A 20,104-nucleotide genomic window follows, 5' to 3' on the forward strand; every position below is an offset into this window, starting at 1 on the left:
AGGTATAGAAGGGGCCAGCTTCAATACCTGGTTGAATGGAAAGGATATCCTCCTAGCGAAAGAACCTGGGAGCCTGTCTCAAACATCAATCCCCCACGGCTGCTCAGAAGGTTCCACCTCATCCACCCGGGTAAACCAGGAGGGAAGGGTCTTTGGAGGAGGCATGCTGTCATGAATCGCAGGGTGTGCCCCTTTTGGGCCTCATGGTCCCTGTCACAACGGGCGTATACACATTAATACTTCCAATATGGCCGTCCAGCGCATTCCCTTCACGTTCCATTGTTGGACGTAACCTTTCTCTATTTTTAGACCACGCCTTCCGCGGCTCCACGCGTCTCAATGCTATTGCGAACTAGCGACCAGACGTGTGCTCCGTAGCTCACGGTTCTTCTCTTTTTCCACTCCGCTTTCCCTTCCTTGACTCCCCCCCCTTCTTCTTACCTCCTGGATTCGAGTTCTAGCGAACTTGCATTGCCTCCTGGATTCCTGGATTCAGCCTCCTGGAAAACTGAACACATTATGGATTCGGCAGAGACACGGGCTGCCTTCTTCAAAACCCGTTCCATCCGTAAGAAGGCAGCAACCAAGGACGCCGGTAAAGAACGGACTCAGGTGAGAAGGGGGGAACTCCTTGACAGTTTCCTTTTTCAACAGAATAAATGTGTGTCTTCTGTGAGTTTTAGAACCAAATTGTTGCTGCTGTCTTCCATATTTATATTTATGCTCATCTGTTTATAAGTGTCCTCCTGCTCTCCCGAGCCACTGCTGGCATTCTTATTTACTCTTTTAAAGACTTGGCTCTCCCTTTAGAGTGAGCCTCTTATTTCATGAGACAGCATTTGCTTTATAATTTAATAATCAGTCTTTCACACATTGTGCTTCAGCTGAGAATCATTTGCAATCTTTCCTAGTGACACCTGAGAATACTCCTAAGAGTGGCTTTATAGTACTAAATGTAATGGCCCCTTCTACTCTCATCAATCTAGAGGTGGGGAGACAGAGTACTGGATTATTGACCTGGGCATTAAGTTCCATGTCCAATTCTCTAATGGCATAAAAATACTTGGCTAATAGCTCAAATGGGGTTAACACTTGTATTAGTTTAATCCTTCACTGGGAGCTAATTCTATTGCCTGACTTAGAGAAAGGCCCCCTCTTTGTTAGATAGCCCTATACTGCCAGAGTCCTTAGACATTTTAATTTCTTGAGAACCAGTTTCTGGCCTCAGTTCAGGGTTCTTTTAGACTTAACCTGCAGAACACCAGCATAAATAGCTAACATGCGTTCAACATGCAAATTATATGCACAATTGTCAGATAGGTTAGTGATACCACCAGCCCAAGTCTTCTCGTCTGTACCAGCTCATTATTGCAGTTAAAGTGTAATATATTGGATTCAAATGTGGTGGTGGTGTCATCAGTGCCTTTGCCCATCTCCAGGAACCCATCCTTTAGAGAGAAACTACTTGCTACCCCTATAAATTAGGGGAGTCAAATTGTCCAATCTCACCGATCAATGCTGAAGCCAAGATACTGGTGAAAATTCTGGCCAATTGCATGATTAAGGCAATTCATATGAATGTGGATTCACCCTCTCCCGCTCCACCATAATGAGTATACGCAGGGTGCAGTTTACAATCAACAGCGCACAACATATTAAGAACCCATCAGCTGTCTTTTCAATTGAAGGCATTTGATATACTATCGTGGAAATTTCTTTGTGAAGTGTTGACAGAGAAAATGCAAGCAAGGAGTATGCCCATAATACATATATGTGTTTTTATATTTTCCTAAATAAAATCTCAAAACTCGTTATTTATTGACCACCCCTCAGCCAATAGGAATGCAAATAGGAATGTTCATAGTGCAGTCAGTAACTACTAGTATGGACTGCATTTGGAACTTTCTGTCTTTAAGAGTAAACAGGACCAACAATGCAATTACCAGGCAAGATTATTTTCAACAAGACCATGCCTCTCTGCAAGGATCTTTGTTTTGACCCACCCATCTGAGTCCACTGAATGTCCATTTCCCTGCCTGGATGAGTCCTGAGTGACTGATCGTTGGAAAGTGGGAATTCCAATGAGGTATTATGCTCGGCAATACCTCTTGCATCACCAAAAGCCAAATGGATTGAGACTAACTACTGGCTCGGGATCCCTTGGGATATTCTCCTAATAGTTCAACCAATCCAGTAGGGCCATAGCTGAGTGGGATCTCATTGTGGCTAGCTGTTTGGAGGTTGAGTTAGGATTGTATCTTCCTAAGAAGGGGTCTCTGTTCAGAGTTATTAATCCTGTAGTGCATATCAGCCTTTAGTGTTAGGTCCCATTATATCCATGCTAGGAATTGGAAGGTGGGCCAGATGAGATAGTGATTTGCGATGGGTGTGGAATGTCTGTGGAGGGTGTGAGAGTTGGCAATATTCCCAGTGCTACTAGGCACTAAGGCTATAGTTGTCCCCGTCAGCTCTGGCTGGGGAACTGGGCTTGCTGGGCAGATCCCATGGTCGGTATATCTCCTGCAACATCTGTCTGGGCTGACTCCACCATCACTGAATGCATTGGATCACCCCCAAGAGATTGAGTATTTGGAAATTCAGCATCCAGTTGTAATTTGCCAGGTGGATTATAGTCAGCGATCTATATGTGGGTTTGCAGCCGTCGGGCTTGTCAGCTTGTTGGCTCGCCTTTCCTTGATGCACCTAGTAGAGCCCTCCGGGATGCCCAGCAATTGTCTAGGGTTTTATCCTCCGCTTTCCAGGCAGCGTCTTCATCGCCGGTCTAATGGCCAGGTGAATCACTGCCGACCTTCTGTGATGTAATGTTCCAGCTCCCCTATCGACCACCGTCTATTAGGGAAAGTATGAGATTTATCTGTGCTGCTGAATGGAGCTGGCGAAAAATGGGGCTGCATGCTTCACCGTAGTACAGCGCCCCCACTTGCTTTCATTTTCTTTCTGCATGGTACCAGAAAATGAGAAGATGATTCTTTTCAATCAGCTCAGCTAATCAAACTATTGTCAATCTGCAGAAATGTAGGATTGTATACATAAAAACTGGAAATCACAGCCTTCTATATTTAAATATATTTCACACCTTGTACAACTCAATTACGTGCAAGAGAAATACTAGTTTATGACATTATTGTTTATCCCTGTGGAAATGTAAATGCATAAATTGCAACAGAACCCAATATAGTGTCATGTTTTCACAGAGCTGGGTAAATGCAAGGGGTTGCTATTAAAATGCATAATAGTTATTTTATTCCATCAGCTGAAATATTTACACCAAATGTTGGATGATATTAGTTGTAATTGTTTTGGAACATTTGATTTAAATATCGGACTAAGCTCCAACCTCCATTCTGCCTTTAAGTCTTTCAATATCCCTGTATGCTTCTAATACAAGCTCTTCCAATGTTTGCCTTTAGCATTTAAAGAAAACCTTTTTTCCAAATATCGTACAAACTATTATTTATATATATATATATATATATATATATATATATATATATATATATATATATATATATATATATATATATATATATATATATATATATATGTTCTGTCCACTGGAATGGGATAATTTGCACCTGAGTACTTTCTGGTCCTGAGAATATCAAAAATATAGTAGGAAACAAACAATTTGCCCTGGTTTAATCTTGACAAAAGATGTAGTTCTCACTATATCAACCTTCTCCTTCTTGATATGCATCTTTAATTTCTCATCAACTTCCTCCCTTCTCCTGCCACTCCTCTGGCAGCCTTCCCCCTGCCCCTTCTCAACCTTTGATGGGCGTACCACGTCCCTGTACCCCCCCCACGGAAGACCTTCAAATGTAGTAACCAGGTCCACCTAGTCTCCTTCTCAAAGACTTTGACCTCAATGTTCTTGCCCTCACTGAGACATAGTTCACTGCCAGCTCTGTCTGTCACTGCTTTTGACACACTACAGCCTGAACGTTACAAGATCCTCTCCAAGCCTGGGCCTAACCGGTCTGGAGGCAGAGTGGCCTTGATCTTACCTGACTGTATCCCTGTCACTATCATTCCCACTAATTCCTACTCTTCCTTTGAATGTCTCATCTGCAGGCTCTGCACCTCTCCAACCCTTTTGCTGACTCTTGCCACCATCTACAGGACCCCTGGTCCGGTCATCCTCTTCCTCTCTGAGTGGTCTGACCTCACCTCTTCCCTTCTTGCCTCTAACTCCAATCGTCTCCTCCTCAGTGACGTCAGTATTCACTTTGACTCTTCTGAGGTGGCCACTGGACTCTTCCGCAGCCTTTTCACCTTCTTTCCCTCACCATTTATCCCTCGGGTCCGACACACTCTGCCGGACATACCTTGGATGCTCTCATCACCTCAGACATTCCTATCTCCAACCTTCTCACTACTGCTCTCTCGAGGTCTGAGCACTCCCTCCTGTCTTCACATCTGAATCTCTTCGGTCCCCCTGCTAAGCCCCTGCATGAACTTCTTGTCTCCTTCTCCGTTATTCAACCCATGAAGCAAGTGTAATTTGCTGCCTTTTCTGTCATCTTCATTTCCCCTCCCACTCCTACCACGGATGACTCTGCCCTTGCAAATCTTCACTGTTCTATCACCAACACCCTAGATATCCTTGCCACTATCATGAGGATCTGAATAAAGCCTGCCTCCAAGCGCAACACCTGGTATGATTCTGAGCTTACCTCTCTGAGACGCAGGTGCAGAGTGGCTGGGCAGAAATGGTGGGCATCAGATGCATCCTCTGAAAAACTAACCTGCTGCCTGCTCCAAAGGCAATACAGACTCTCGATTCACTCGAAGACAAGGGCCCACAACCTAGCCTGCATCTCCGGGGCCACTAACAGCTTTGGTGAACTTTTCAAAATCTGCAAGCAACTTGGCAATCCTTCTGCAGTCTCCACATCTCCCCTGCCATCCCTGACCCTCTGTACCTCTCCGGCCTCCCACTTCCTTTCAAAAAGACAGGACATACTGTGGTCATTCTCCTCTACCCCCTCCCTCCTCCTCCTTCACCAGCTGTCATGCCTCCCTTGACTCCTATATCCCCTGCCCTACTTCTCTCCTCCTTCTCTTCCATAGCACTAGATGAGGTCTCTAGACTAGTCCTCTATATGAAAGGTCCCCCAAACAGGTGTTCCCCTGCTCCTCTAGAACTATCAAGGACAACATTGCCTCCCTTGCACATTCCCTGGTTGCTTTCTGTAACCACTCCTTTGCCACTGTCTCCTTCCCTCAACACCTGAAGCGTTCCCTTGTGCATACCCTCCTGAAAATGCCCTCTTCTGATCCCTCCTGCCCTGCTACTATTGCCATATCTCCATTACCCCCTTCCTGGGCAAACACCTGGTGAAGCTTGCCATCTCCCAACTGACACAAAATACCAAATATGTCGGCTGTCTCCATGACCACCAGCCTGGCTTCAGAGCTGCCAGAGGCACATAAACGGCCCAACTGAACACCCCTGATGACTTGCTCTCTAATCGTGCCTCTAACTCTCCATCCGTTCTTATCATCCTGTACCTTTCCTTGGCATTCAACACAGTCAATCATGCCACCCTGATAAATCGGCTCTGTGACACCTTTGGCAACACAGGCCAGGCACTGGACTGGTTGACCTCCTTCCTCTCCAACCGACCTTCCCAGGTTCAACTGGGCCCTTTTGTCACCCCTATCACACTCTCCTTCCTGTGTTATGCAGAAGACACGCAGCTCTCCTTCAAGCTCCCCCCATTCCTCCTCTTCCTCTTCTCTCATCCCTGACTGTCAGACTGCCATTCAGTTTATGGTGCAATGCCAATGATCTCTGCCTTAATGCCAGTAAGACAGAGATTCTTTTCAATGGGACCCCAGGTCATAGCTTCCCTCCCTACCTCTGGCCACCTTCAATGGGTCCCCTCCCCACACCCTCTTGTCTGGCAAAAAAACCTTGGTGTCATCTTTGATTCCTCTCCCTCCTTCTCTCATCACATCGCAGACCTTGCCAAGAAGTCCCACTATCAGCTGAACCTCCTCAAAGGTATTCTCAGTTTCCTCACCCTCCTCCAGAAACTCAATGTCTCGAGAGCTCTGGTCCTCTGCAGGTTTGACTACTGTAACAGTCTGTTTCTCAATCTTCTTTTATTCTCCTTTCATCCCCTTCAACTAATTTACAATAGGACTGTGAGACATATTCTTAGCCTCAAGCCCAGGGACCACATCTCTCCAGCCCTAGTCTCTCTCCACTGGCTCCTTGGTACTGCTAGGATCAAATTCAAGACTCTGCATTATCCACAAGGCTTTCTCGAGCCTGAGACCCTGCTACATCCAACTGTCTCTCACAAAATACCTCCCTGAGAGAGCCCTTCGGTCTGCTAGCTCCAACTCTCTGCAAATCAGATGCTTCTCTAAGCAAAGAGTGGGGGTAGATGTCTCTCCTGCAGAGGAGCCTTCCTCTGGAATGGTCTCCGTGCCCCTCTCAGGTTTGGACCAGATCTTAAGTTCCCGGAAGCTCCTCAAGACCCCCCTTTTCTCCTCATCCTTCATTCTCCCCCTCCCCTGCTAACACCTTCTACTGCCTCAGTGACTGGCTGCCTGGTTCTCTCTGAGTACTTTTGCGCATACCGGCACTTGTTCTGCACTTGCACGATCTGAATGCCAAAAGGACTAGTAGGACCATTATTGTATCTTTCTCCCTTGTTCCCTCCCCCCTTGTTGTCTTGTGGTTCCTAGAAAAACCACTTGTTGTATATGCGCCTTAAAAATATCATCAAATAAATAAAATAGGTATATACTTTAAAATTTAAATTTGCATACTCATCTCAGATTTGCAAAAACAGTGTTTTAAGAAGTGGCTTCAATTCATGTCTATAGTCTGTGAATAACTGCACAAGCCCTACAGGTAATCCACAAAGTCCTCCTTTCTTTTTCAACACCATATTTTTATATTGAGTTTCTGTTGAACACATGTAGGTATTTCACTAGTAAATATCCTAGACTTCTCCTCGGTTGCGTTTTAACTGTTCAGTGATTACTTACACATAGTCTGAGGGACAGAGCATTTGAACCTTTTGAAGCTTGAGGAAACATTGTTAAGACGGATTTCTGAACTCTGTCCTGGTGGCGCAGAAGTTCAGAAGGCCAACCTAATTACTTGGAACAGGGTAACCTCTGGACGAGCCAGACCAATCAAGGTAGCGATCGCGGCGGTCAAGACTAGATCTCAAGAGGGGTGAGGGTGACTGAAAGCCCGCAATGAGCACACAAAACCAGAACACTTACAAACTACTCCAAACAGGTGTTATATCAAAAATATATACACATTTATTTTAAGGCCTTTAAAACAATGACCGCAGTAAGAAAAGCACAATATCACAATATTAAACCAACACATACCATATCAACACAATATATATACAAATACACAGTCGCAAGCGTTTAAAGCACGAAATATGTAGTCCACCTGCAAGGGAAGGAAAACAGGCAGTGCGATAATGCTTTTAGACTTAGTTCGCCTTCATAGGCACCTAACTAGATGGAAGTCCGAGCCCTGCGAAGAGTGGAGCCTTGTACTCAAAGTACCTGCACACGCTGGTGCCAACGGGCAAAAGGAGAAGCTCTTCGGAGGAAGTCAGGCAGTTCGGGTTAGTGCACAGCAGAAGAAGAATAGGGTCCGCAACTCAAGCGCAGCCTCCACAGCGGGCAGAAGCAGAGCGCGAGTACGGGCGAAAAGGGTGCTGTTTTACACAGCGGGGAAAAGCAATGGGTTACTGCAGGAGGGCGACCAGATCCTAGATATACTACTCACCGGTCCCCGAAGCAAGCAGTCCCAGGCTCCTCCACGTTAGTTTCAGCAGCTGGCAGGTTCAGAAGAGCAGGGAACGCTTTGTAGTCGTGTAGATCAAAAAGACGTCCCAATCGACGAAACCGGCACAGTTTTGTTGCCGCAGCAGGACAACGAAGCGGCTGTGCGTATCTGAGTCAAAAGCCCACTCCTCCCTTCAGACTTGGAAATGCCAAGGGCACGAAGCGTGGGAGAGTGACAAGGACTCGAGATACTGCACAACCTGGCGGCGGTTACAGAGCAAGGCTCCCTTGTAAGCTGGTCAGTCAACTGGATGGCCCAGAGACGCTTCCGAAGGCTTACTTGGCAGGAGATGATGTAGATGCCGGGAATAGCTGTTCCTGCTATTCCAAAGGTCGAAGCGCCAGTACAGGCCTTCTGGTTCGATCAAAGGAGGACAGTGGCTCTCAGGACGACAGCAGTGCAAAGGAGGATTCCTTCAGCGGGTCACCAGCGATTCCTCGGTCCAGCCTCTTGGTTGCAGGATACTTGGCTCCTGTATTCCTTCGTTCGTGAGAACTCAGGAGATCGACATGGTAGTGGTGTTTCCAGCCCCCTCTTATCCACGGTTCCCTTCGCGCCAAAACGGAGAGGAACCAATGGGAGATCCGCTCATCAAAACACATACCATACGTGGACCAATCACGGACCACGGTGGTCCCAGGCATTCACACCACCCTAGACTCTCTGGCACCCAGGATGTGTATTGGGACCAGACATCCCAGCCCACACCCTGGAGGCACACAAACGACATGTAGAAGCCCGCGAAAGCAACCACGTTTCGCGGGAAAGTACATGCCCAAATAAGGAAGGCCCCGGGTCGCTGGACCTGGGGAAGGTGAAGGGAGCAAGACAGACACTGGACAGGACAAAGGAGCCTCGTGGTCTGGCCATTTTGGGGAGCCAGGCCACCATTTTGGGTTCAGTGCAAAAACGTGCTCAGAACGGCAAAAGGAGCTCAAAATATTCAATACGATCGCTGCCACCATTCCAGTCCCTGAATGACTTGCACCGATCAACTACCATCCTAAAAGAGTATCTAGGGCCTGTAGAAGGCTAGAGACCCAAGAGAGCTGTAACTTAGCTTACAGTGCCCTCTTGTGTCGTGTTGCACTAAAGCTGCGACACGATAGAAGAAACTACGGGAAACAACGTTCCCCGGTACTGACTGTCTTAAGGGCATGTCAGTTTCCCCGTAAGAAAGGAGCGAAAGCCCAGAGAAGTGCGGCAGAAGGCTGTACTTCTCTGGCAAAGTCAAGAACAAGGTTAAAAACAACAGCAAAAGGTTTAGGGGTTGCCACATGGAAGGAAATTTCCCTACAATTACGAAATCTTTCCTAACACTCGCCCCTCCCAGACTATGGACAGGGGGAACTAATCCACCCCTGGATGAGTCTCATGTTCAGGTCGGTTAAACATTCTGGACAACCCATCAGCATTGCTATGTTGGACACCTGGCCTATGCTCAATAGTGAAGTCGAAGCCTTGTAGACTTATGGACCACCTAAGCAACTTTGGATTCTCCCCCTTCATGTTCATTAGCCACTTTAACGGCTTATGGTCAGTTTGCACAGTGAAGTGGGTCCCATAGAGGTAGGGCCTCAGCTTCCTTAGGGCCCACACAACAGAGAAACATTCTTTCTCTACCGTGGACCATCTGAGCTCTCTGTCCTTAAGCTGGCGACTAATAAAACCGATAGGGTGTTCCTTACCCTTCTCATCTACTTGTGATAGTACAGCTCCTATCCCAGTGTCAGAGGCGTCCGTCTGCACGATAAAAGGTCTTTGATAATCAGGGGCCCTGAGGACAGGGGCCTGGCACAAGGAGTCTTTCAAGCCATTGAAAGCCTTCTCACACTCGTCGGTCCAAGTTACCTTCTTGGGTTTCTTCGGAGTTGTGAGGGCAGTCAGAGGAGCAGCTATGGTGCCATAGTCTGCCATAAAATTCCGATAATACCCCGTGAGTCCTAAGAAGGCTCTCACTTGGGTTTGCGTAGTGGGGGTAGGCCAGTCTTGTACTGCTTGTACTTTACTGGGTAGAGGCTGTATCCTCCCTCCACCTACTTCATGTCCAAGGTAAACCACTGAGCCTTGTCCAATCTGGCATTTACTAGCCTTTATGGTCAAGTGGGCTTTCTGAAGAGCCTGGAGCACAATCCCGAGGTGTTTCACATGGTCTTCCCAGGTGGCACTGAAAACTGCGATATCGTCCAGATATGCGAGACAGAATTCGTCCAACACATTCAACACATGATTCACAAGCCTCTGGAAAGTGGCAGGTGCATTCTTCAACCCGAACGGCATTACCCGGAATTGGTAAAGGCCGTCTGGAGTAGAAAATGCTGTCTTCTCCTTAGCATGTTCTGCTAACGCTATTTGCCAATAGCCAGCAGTAAGGTCAAACGTGCTGAGGTACTTGGAGGCACCCAAAGTATCCACCAGCTCATCTGTTCGAGGCAAGGGGTGGGCATCTGTCTTGGTGACAGCATTCAGAGCCCTGTAATCCACGCAGAACCTCAATTCAGAAGTGCCTGCCTTTGGAACCAAAACCACAGGGCTGGACCAAGGACTACTAGAGGGTTCAATCACCCCAAGGTCTAACATTTTATTGACCTCGGTCTTAATATAAGACCATACTTTATCTGACATCCTGTATCCCCTACTTTTGGTAGGTACACTGTCTCCTGTGTCTATGTTATGTTTGCACCAAGGTGTCAAACCAGGGGACTGTGAAAACAGGGGAGAAAACTGCCGAAGCAAACTTTTCACCTCCGCCTGCTGATCAGAAGTCAGGTGAGGGGCCACTCGGACACCCTCAATGGAGCTATCTGAAGGACCGCCGTGGAACAGGTCGGGGAGAGGTTCTGACTCCTCTTCCTCAACGTCTGAAGCCAGTAGCAGTGCTGCGATTTCGACTCTTGGGACGAAAGCCTTCAGCCTATTCACGTGGAACACTTTTGGAGCCTGTCCAGGCCTTCCAAGGTCCACTAAATAGTTCACCTCACCCAGGGGCTCCACCACTGTGTAAGGGCCTGACCATTTGTCCTGTAAAGCGCGAGGCCTTATTGGATTCATGATCAGGACTTGCTGACCAGGTGTAAAGTTGATGAGGGAAGCTTTCTGGTCGTACCAATGTTTCACCAGCGCTTGCCCTGCCTTCAATTTCTCACTAGCCAAGCCCATCAGAAGTACCATCCGTTTTCTGAGCCCTAGCACATAATCAACTACGTTGGTAGTAACAGGGGGAGTGGGCATCTCCCATCCCTCTTTGACGATGGCTAAAGGTCCCCGTACGGGATGACCGAACAGAAGTTCGAAGGGGCTGAAGCCAACACCCTCCTGTGGTACCTCTCGGTAGGCAAACAACAAGCATGGTAAAAGAAGATCCCATTTTCTTCTCTGAGGCTCCTCCAGAGCCCCAATCATGCTCTTTAACGTTCTGTTGAAACGTTCCACCAGACCATTGGTCTGGGGGTGGTATGCAGAAGAGAACTTGTAGGTGACCCCACATTCTTTCCACATAGCCTGCATATACTTCGACATAAAGTTGCTGCCACGATCTGACACAACTTCTTTAGGGAAGCCAACCCTATTAAATATGCCGAGTAAAGCTTTTGCAACTGACTTGGCAGTTACAGTTTTCAATGGGATGGCCTCAGGATACCTGGTTGCATGGTCGACCAGCACCAGGATAAACCTATTGCCCGAGGATGTTTGCGGGTCAAGGGGACCGACGATGTCGATCCCTACCCTTTCAAATGGTACCCCCACAACTGGGAGCGGTACCAACGGAGCTTGGATTGTCGCGCCAACCTTACCAGACAACTGGCAGGAGGCACAACTCCTGCAGTGACTTTCTACTTGCACCCCCATCTTGGGCCAGTAGAAGTGCATGGATAACCTTTGCTTGGTCCTCTTCATACCAAGGTGACCAGCAAGGGGAACTTCATGCGCCAACTGCAGGAGGAAGGGCCTAACAGCAAGGGGAACCACCAACCTCCTATGGTCTCCTTCTGTAGACTCTGTGGGCTCACTATAGAGGAGTCCACCTTCCCAATAAATCCTATGCGTCCCAGGAGGTTCACCCTCAAGCTGGGAGCAGGCCTGTCTCCTTAGGCCTTCCAGAGATGGGCACTCACGTTGGCCTTTACTGAATTCGTCCCTATCAGGACCTCCTTCAACTAACAAGTCTTTTAGTTCAGGATGATCGTTGGGGTCGAATACTTCAGGCATCGCCACTTCCTCGTCAGGCTCGGGCGATCGACCAACTTCCTCCACCGCAGTGGTAGGCGAGCTCGGGGGAATATTCTCTTTCCCTCGTCGTGACTTGTAGACTCCTTTCGCCTTGGGTTTCCCCTTCGGCTGGGGCGGCGTATTGGACTTGGCCAATGCTGCCCGTGCTTGAGACCGTCTGTAGGGTCTGTCGGCAGTGTCTCCTACGAGCCCTAAAGCTCTGAGATCATTGCCTAACAAGACCTTTCCCGGGACGTTTCTCTGAATGCTCACTGGAATCCTGACTGCTGTACCATTTAAAGTAAGATTTACAGGGATCACGGGAAACATACGGAGGGGGCCGTCAGCCAACTTAGTGGGCATCAGAGTAGCTCTGGCAACTTCCTCTGAGTCTACCAAGGTAGAATCCACTACAGTGCGACTGCACCCACTATCCCTAAGAGCTGGAGTATCTACTCCATTGATCAGCACACTGTCTTTAAAGTAGTGCTTGGTATTATCCGGAATCCTAGCATACGCCTCTGCGACTTTAGGCTCCCAGGAACCCAGGGACACTAAAACTACCTCAGCCTCTATTCCGCTGGGAAATGAGTCTGAGGAGAAGGATGCTCCTGTAATCTCTTCTTCCTCGTAGGAGGAGAAGGCCAGATTAGCGGAGTGGACCCCCAACGGTCTAACCTTACAACGGGGATCCCCCTTCACATGGTCAGTTGCTCCACAAGCAAAACAAGATCCAATGGGTCTGTTTACGTAGGGAGGCTTATTGTAACCGGAGTTCTGTTTCGGAGGCGGACCTCCACTACCCTGTGAGTTCTCTTGTGTCTTACCCTTGTATTTCTTTTTTTGGCCCTTTTGGGAAGAAGATTTAGCAGATTCCCCACCCTCCATATCTTTGGACTTTTTCCCTTCCTCCTGCTTACCAGGATGAGTTTTGTCCTTATGGGACACTCGATGTGACACCCATAAGTCTGCTGCCATGGCCAGCTTCTTAGGATCTATCTCCTTCGAATCGGCCAAATGCTGCTTAAGCTCCGGGGAAGAAGAAGCAAAAATGTGTTCCAGCATGACAAGATTTATCATGCCGGCGAAGGTAGAAACCTTATAGCCTTCGACCCAGCCAGTTAAGTTTTTCAAAGATTCAGTGACATAAGATACCCAAGTACCACCTTCCTTTTTCTTATACTCTCGAAAACGCTTTAAATATTGGGCCGGAGTCTTCCCAAACTTTAAAATGAGAGTCTGCTTCAACATTGCGAAATCGGCTCGCTCAGCCTTCGACATCTCCATAATGGCACTACAGCCAGAATGGGGGAGTCTACTGAGCAACCACGCAATCGTGTCAGCATTGTCAACTTTCTGAACTTCGCATGCATACTCAAACGCATTCAGCCAGTCCATAATGTCATTCCGTTCCTCATACACACTGAGCAGATCTTTTGGAAACCGTGGATGAGAGGAGGCCCCAGACCCATGTCCAGGACCCGTGGACCCATTTGCAACCTGAAGCTTGGCCAGATCCATCTGGTGATCCCTGTCTTTTTGTTTTTCTGCCTGTTCGATTTTCAGTTTGGCTATGCTGAATTCAAGCTCCTGCTGCCTAAACCGCAGCTCTTGCTTCTTGAATTCAAGCATAGCCTCGACATCAGCACTGGCAGAGGAAACATTAGACATCTCGTCCTCCCTGTCCTCGTGGTCGCGGTGGAGCAGTGCGGCGGCAGAACCGTCGGTTCTACCAGTGAGAGCAGCCCCACCACCTTCCGCACTGTCCTCAGAAGTAATAGCGTCAAGCTGTGCTTCTTGCCACACCACGATTCTTTGGATCATTTCCAATTTTGTGCCTTGAGAGGAAACACCTCTCTCCGCACACATCTTTTTCAGCGTTTCTGATTTGGAAGCATTTAAAGTTAACAACGTACTTGTTTCCATACTGTGTGATAGGACTATGGCCTTTTTAAAGTTATACTATAACAATTCACTACGTGTACTGGTTGGAATAACCTGAAATGCCTTAGTTCGAGCGCAACACTGGATACCTTCAGTCGTATCCCACCGCTGTACACCAATTTGTTAAGACGGATTTCTGAACTCTGTCCTGGTGGCGCAGAAGTTCAGAAGGCCAACCTAATTACTTGGAACAGGGTAACCTCTGGACGAGCCAGACCAATCAAGGTAGCGATCGCGGCGGTCAAGACTAGATTTCAAGAGGGGTGAGGGTGACTGAAAGCCCGCAATGAGCACACAAAACCAGAACACTTACAAACTACTCCAAACAGGTGTTATATCAAAAATATATACACATTTATTTTAAGGCCTTTAAAACAATGACCGCAGTAAGAAAAGCACAATATCACAATATTAAACCAACACATACCATATCAACACAATATATATACAAATACGCAGTCGCAAGCGTTTAAAGCACGAAATATGTAGTCCACCTGCAAGGGAAGGAAAACAGGCAGTGCGATAATGCTTTTAGACTTAGTTCCCCTTCATAGGCACCTAACTAGATGGAAGTCCGAGTCCTGCGAAGAGTGGAGCCTTGTGCTCAAAGTACCTGCACACGCTGGTGCCAACGGGCAAAAGGAGAAGCTCTTCGGAGGAAGTCAGGCAGTTCGGGTTAGTGCACAGCAGAAGAAGAACAGGGTCCGCAACTCAAGCGCAGCCTCCACAGCGGGCAGAAGCAGAGCGCGAGTACGGGCGAAAAGGGTGCTGTTTTACACAGCGGGGAAAAGCAATGGGTTACTGCAGGAGGGCGACCAGATCCTAGATATACTACTCACCGGTCCCCGAAGCAAGCAGTCCCAGGCTCCTCCACGTTAGTTTCAGCAGCTGGCAGGTTCAGAAGAGCAGGGAACGCTTTGTAGTCGTGTAGATCAAAAAGACGTCCCAATCGACGAAACTGGCACAGTTTTGTTGCCGCAGCAGGACAACGAAGCAGCTGTGCGTATCTGAGTCAAAAGCCCACTCCTCCCTTCAGACTTGGGAATGCCAAGGGCACGAAGCGTGGGAGAGTGACAAGGACTCGAGATACTGCACAACCTGGCGGCGGTTACAGAGCAAGGCTCCCTTGTAAGCTGGTCAGTCAACTGGATGGCCCAGAGACGCTTCCGAAGGCTTACTTGGCAGGAGATGATGTAGATGCCGGGAATAGCTGTTCCTGCTATTCCAAAGGTCGAAGCGCCAGTACAGGCCTTCTGGTTCGATCAAAGGAGGACAGTGGCTCTCAGGACGACAGCAGTGCAAAGGAGGATTCCTTCAGCGGGTCACCAGCGATTCCTCGGTCCAGCCTCTTGGTTGCAGGATACTTGGCTCCTGTATTCCTTCGTTCGTGAGAACTCAGGAGATCGACATGGTAGTGGTGTTTCCAGCCCCCTCTTATCCACGGTTCCCTTCGCGCCAAAACGGAGAGGAACCAATGGGAGATCCGCTCATCAAAACACATACCATACGTGGACCAATCACGGACCACGGTGGTCCCAGGCATTCACACCACCCTAGACTCTCTGGCACCCAGGATGTGTATTGGGACCAGACATCCCAGCCCACACCCTGGAGGCACACAAACGACATGTAGAAGCCCGCGAAAGCAACCACGTTTCGCGGGAAAGTACATGCCCAAATAAGGAAGGCCCCGGGTCGCTGGACCTGGGGAAGGTGAAGGGAGCAAGACGGACAGTGGACAGGACAAAGGAGCCTCGTGGTCTGGCCATTTTGGGGAGCCAGGCCACCATTTTGGGTTCAGTGCAAAAACGTGCTCAGAACGGCAAAAGGAGCTCAAAATATTCAATATGATCGCTGCCACCATTCCAGTCCCTGAATGACTTGCACCGATCAACTACCATCCTAAAAGAGTATCTAGGGCCTGTAGAAGGCTAGAGACCCAAGAGAGCTGTAACTTAGCTTACAGTGCCCTCTTGTGTCGTGTTGCACTAAAGCTGCGACACGATAGAAGAAACTACGGGAAACAACGTTCCCCGGTACTGACTGTCTTAAGGGCATGTCAGTTTCCCCGTAAGAAAGGAGCGAAAGCCCAGAGAAGTGCGGCAGATGGCTGTACTTCTCTGGCAAAGTCAAGAACAAGGTTAAAAACAACAGCAAAAAGTTTAGGGGTTGCCACATGGAAGGAAATTTCCCTACAATTACGAAATCTTTCCTAACAAACATACATAATTCACTGAATTTATTCCAGATGGAAGACCATTGATGGAGTGTGCGCTGCTGGAAAATGATGTTGTAAGTCTGAGTTATCTTCAATGTCAAATATCAACAGAGCGGCACTGTGCACCTTTTCTTTCACTTAAATGATTATCTAAAAAAGAGAAGATGTACACAATGTAGAAAGAAAACAGATCATGCTGTAATATACAGTAAATAACAACTATTGAGTGTCTCCGTTCCATGTCTCTTTGGTCTCCCTTTCTCCCCCTCTCTCTCGCCTGCCTCCTGGGTCTTTCTCTCACAGCCCCCTGTGTCTTTTTCCTCTAAGCCTCTTGGGTCTTTTTCACCCCATCCCCTGGTTCCTTCTCATCCGAGTCCATAAGTATCTTGCTCTTCCAGGGGCCTTAGGTTTTAACTCCAGCATCCTCTCCCTTTCGAACCCCAGCCTCCTGTGTCCTTCTCTTCCCTCACACCTTTGCCTTGAGTATAAACTGCTGTGTGCTGTTCCAGCTCCTTCTGCACTATTTTTGTATTGGTTTTGTATTTGTATTGCATTTCTATAGCGCTTGACACCTAACCGCTGCGCAAAAGGACCAACAGTCCAATCACATAAGCAGATGAGAACCAACAGATTACAGAATAACAAGATAGGTTTTAAATCGAGTCTTAAAAATAGAAAAAGAAGATGTAGAATGCAAATAAAGAGGCAACAGCAATTTTTGGGGCCAAAAGAACAGAACCGAGGAGAGGCACAAGGATCACAGAAAAAGAGATTCAGAATGAAGAGAATGAGCAGGACTATAAAAGGAAGTTAGGAAGACTGACATGGAGGTGCAAGACCATGGAGACACTTGAAAACAATACAAAGAAAATTAAAAATAGACAATTTTCAAAAGAGCGACATTGCAAAGAGAGCAGTGCAGAAGAAATAGAATCCTGAGGAGCAAGAGAACCTGAACTGAAGACCAATAAATTGAATGAAGAGGGGCGAGGTGCAATGCAGGGGGGCCAAATAGGAGAGAAGAACAAAAACACAGAACTGAAGAAGAAGTAAGAAGTTTAGCAGAGGAAAAAGATAACAAATATACAAGTTTGTTTAATATTAAAACGTTAATAGAGACTGGAGCGAGAAATAGAGGAAACGTGTAGAAAAAGATAATGAAGAATCTAGAATAACACCAGGATTGCGAGCAGAGGAAGAGATACAAAGAAAGGAAGGTGGGAAAGAACGAAAATGGGGAGGAAGAGGAGGAGGAATAGTTCCAGCTTGAAAAAACAGACCTCAGACTTGGTGGGATTAAGAAGTAAATTATGTGAAAACATCCAAGATCATATTGCAAGCAAACAGACAGAAAGAAACAAGTGAATAGAATCAGTAAAAAAAGGAAAAGATAGCAACATCTGTGAATCATCTGCTTATAGATGGTGGTAAGATGGATTTCTAAACTCTGACCTGGTGGGCAGAAGTTTAGGAGGCTGCCCTAGTTTAATGGAACGGAAGAACCTTCTAGACAAATCAGACCAATCTAAGGTAGCTTGGCGGGTGGTCAAGACTGAGTCTCAGGAGGGGTGAGTGTGATCGGAAGCCCACAATGAGCACACACAGTAAAACTCCACGGAATACCCTTAGACAAGTTTATATAAAAAATACATAGACATTTATTATAGGCCTTAACAATTAAACACGAATATACAAAAGTAATATCAAACAGTTACCACACACGCCTTTCACTATTTACCATATAATTATGCCATATATACAATTACGTTTCGCCTAATGCAGTAAAGGGGAAAACACAACTACAACCTGCAACAGAAGGGTAAGTTAACATAAATATAGCATTAGGCAGTTCTTCAGAGTCGATCCCTAACTTAGTCCAGCCCTGCAAAGTGGGGACCTTTATGCTCAGAAGTACAGTAGTGCGTCGAAAACGCACGGTCATGCGTTATGAGTGAAAGCGGGTCTTCTTCAGGGAGCTGTAGCAGTTCAGGAAGGGGCTTGAGGTGATGAAGATTAGTGCCCTACTATTCGAGACGGGTCTACCCTTGCAGCCAGTGTTTAGAGTTTTGGGAATAGCTGGGGAGCGCAGGCTAGCCCAGCTAAAGTGAGTTTCTTTTTAGGGATGCTCGTGCGTAAAGAACAATGGCTGTGCCAGGGGGCCACTGGTAAGTGATGCAAGTACTCACCGACCCTCGACACAGTCAGGGCCAGACTTTGCCAGTCTAGGCCAGGTCACTTGTAGGTTCAACCCCTGCAGTTACATGTCGCTCTGGGATGGGACGATCGTCTGTGGCGGGATAGATGCTTTTTCTCAGCTCTCGATGAAGAAAAGAGGACAGTTCCAGTACAGCACCTCTCAGGACACAGGGGGGGGGGAAGGCAGGCAAGTCTCCTACATTGACCGTCAACACAGCAGAGTGACGCAGGGACCACAAACGCTTGTGGGGTGATGCACTCTCTTTAATCGCAACCCAGGGGAGCGAGGACTACAAAATTTGACGGGAGAGGGCCCAGGACCACAAGCTGGTGATTCCTTAAGTCTTGAGTGTCAACTCAGAATAGCAGCACTCCTAGGTGATACCCCGGGTTCAAGCTGGTCAGTTCACTGGATGCCCCAGGAACACTTCCAAAGAGGTTCTTTTGGAGGGTAATCAGGAGATGCTGAGAGTAGTTTTGCCCACCACTCCAAAGGGTTGAAGCGCCTTTGCAAGCCTTCAATGATCAATGCAAAAAGAGGGGTCCGACGGGACAACAGCGGGTTCAGGGTGCCAAACCTTCCAGCATGTCTCTGGCGGTTCCACAGGTCTGCTTTTACATTTCAGGATACTTGGCTACTTCTTGGTGCGAACTTCAGGTGATCGATCTGGAATGGATGTAGATCCGCTTCTCTTATCCAAGATTTCTTTCATGCTCAAATCTTGCATTCATGCTAGGCGTGGGCCAATCATGGCTCATGGTGGTTCTAGTCATTTAGGCATACCAGACATACTGGCGCCAGTGGTGTGGATTGGGACCAGACAGTCCAAATCCTCTTCCTGGGCACTAGCACACGTGACACGAAGGGGCCCGCAAATGTTGTGGTTTTCGCAGGAGGCTGCATGCCCAAATAAGGAATTCCTGGCTCTGCTTAACCTGACGGAGGGCAAAGGGACAAAATGGCCATAGGAATGAACAAAAGACTTTGTGGCATGGCTATTTCGGCACTGGCCATAGTTTTGAGCCAAACGCAGTAAACACAATATGGTTGGTTAAAAAGAAGTAAAAATACTATAAAAATAAACTGCTACCACCAGTTTGTCCTAGGCACACTTGTACAGTCACCAAAAATCCTTAGAGGGTGTCTATGGCAAAACAATCAAAGGACCCTTATGCACGGTACTGAATGGTACTTAGCACATAGATAAAAAGTTACCAAGAAATGGCAATCTAGTCAAAGACTAAGGCAAACCTAGTTTCCCAGTACTGACAGTCTGATGAACGTGTCAGTTTCTTCATAAGAGATGAGCAAAAACCCAGAGGAGCGCAGCTGAAGATTGTGCTCCACTGGAAAGTCAGGTTAAGTTAGCCAAACGAAAGCAAAACATTTGGAGGGTCCATAAATGGAGGGAAAATTGCACCTAAGGGAAATCTTTCCTAACAGATGGTAGAAAAATCCAAAGGACAAAATAATAGAACTAAGAGAAGAGGTACAAAGAGAAAAGAGAAGAGGACCAAGGACCGAGCCTTACGGGACACCGTGATAAAGCACGAAAATAGGTGAAAATTGACCAGTCCAAAAGCCAGAAAAAGTACGGCCTGTGAGATAAGAATGAAACCAATTTAACACTGAGCCCCAAAAACCCAGATTAGAAAGAGAGGAGAGAAGAACAGTATGA

Source organism: Ambystoma mexicanum, chromosome 4p (assembly GCF_040938575.1).
Source record: "Ambystoma mexicanum isolate Mex_15411 chromosome 4p, UKY_AmexF1_1, whole genome shotgun sequence".
NCBI classification, from domain to species: domain Eukaryota; kingdom Metazoa; phylum Chordata; class Amphibia; order Caudata; family Ambystomatidae; genus Ambystoma; species Ambystoma mexicanum.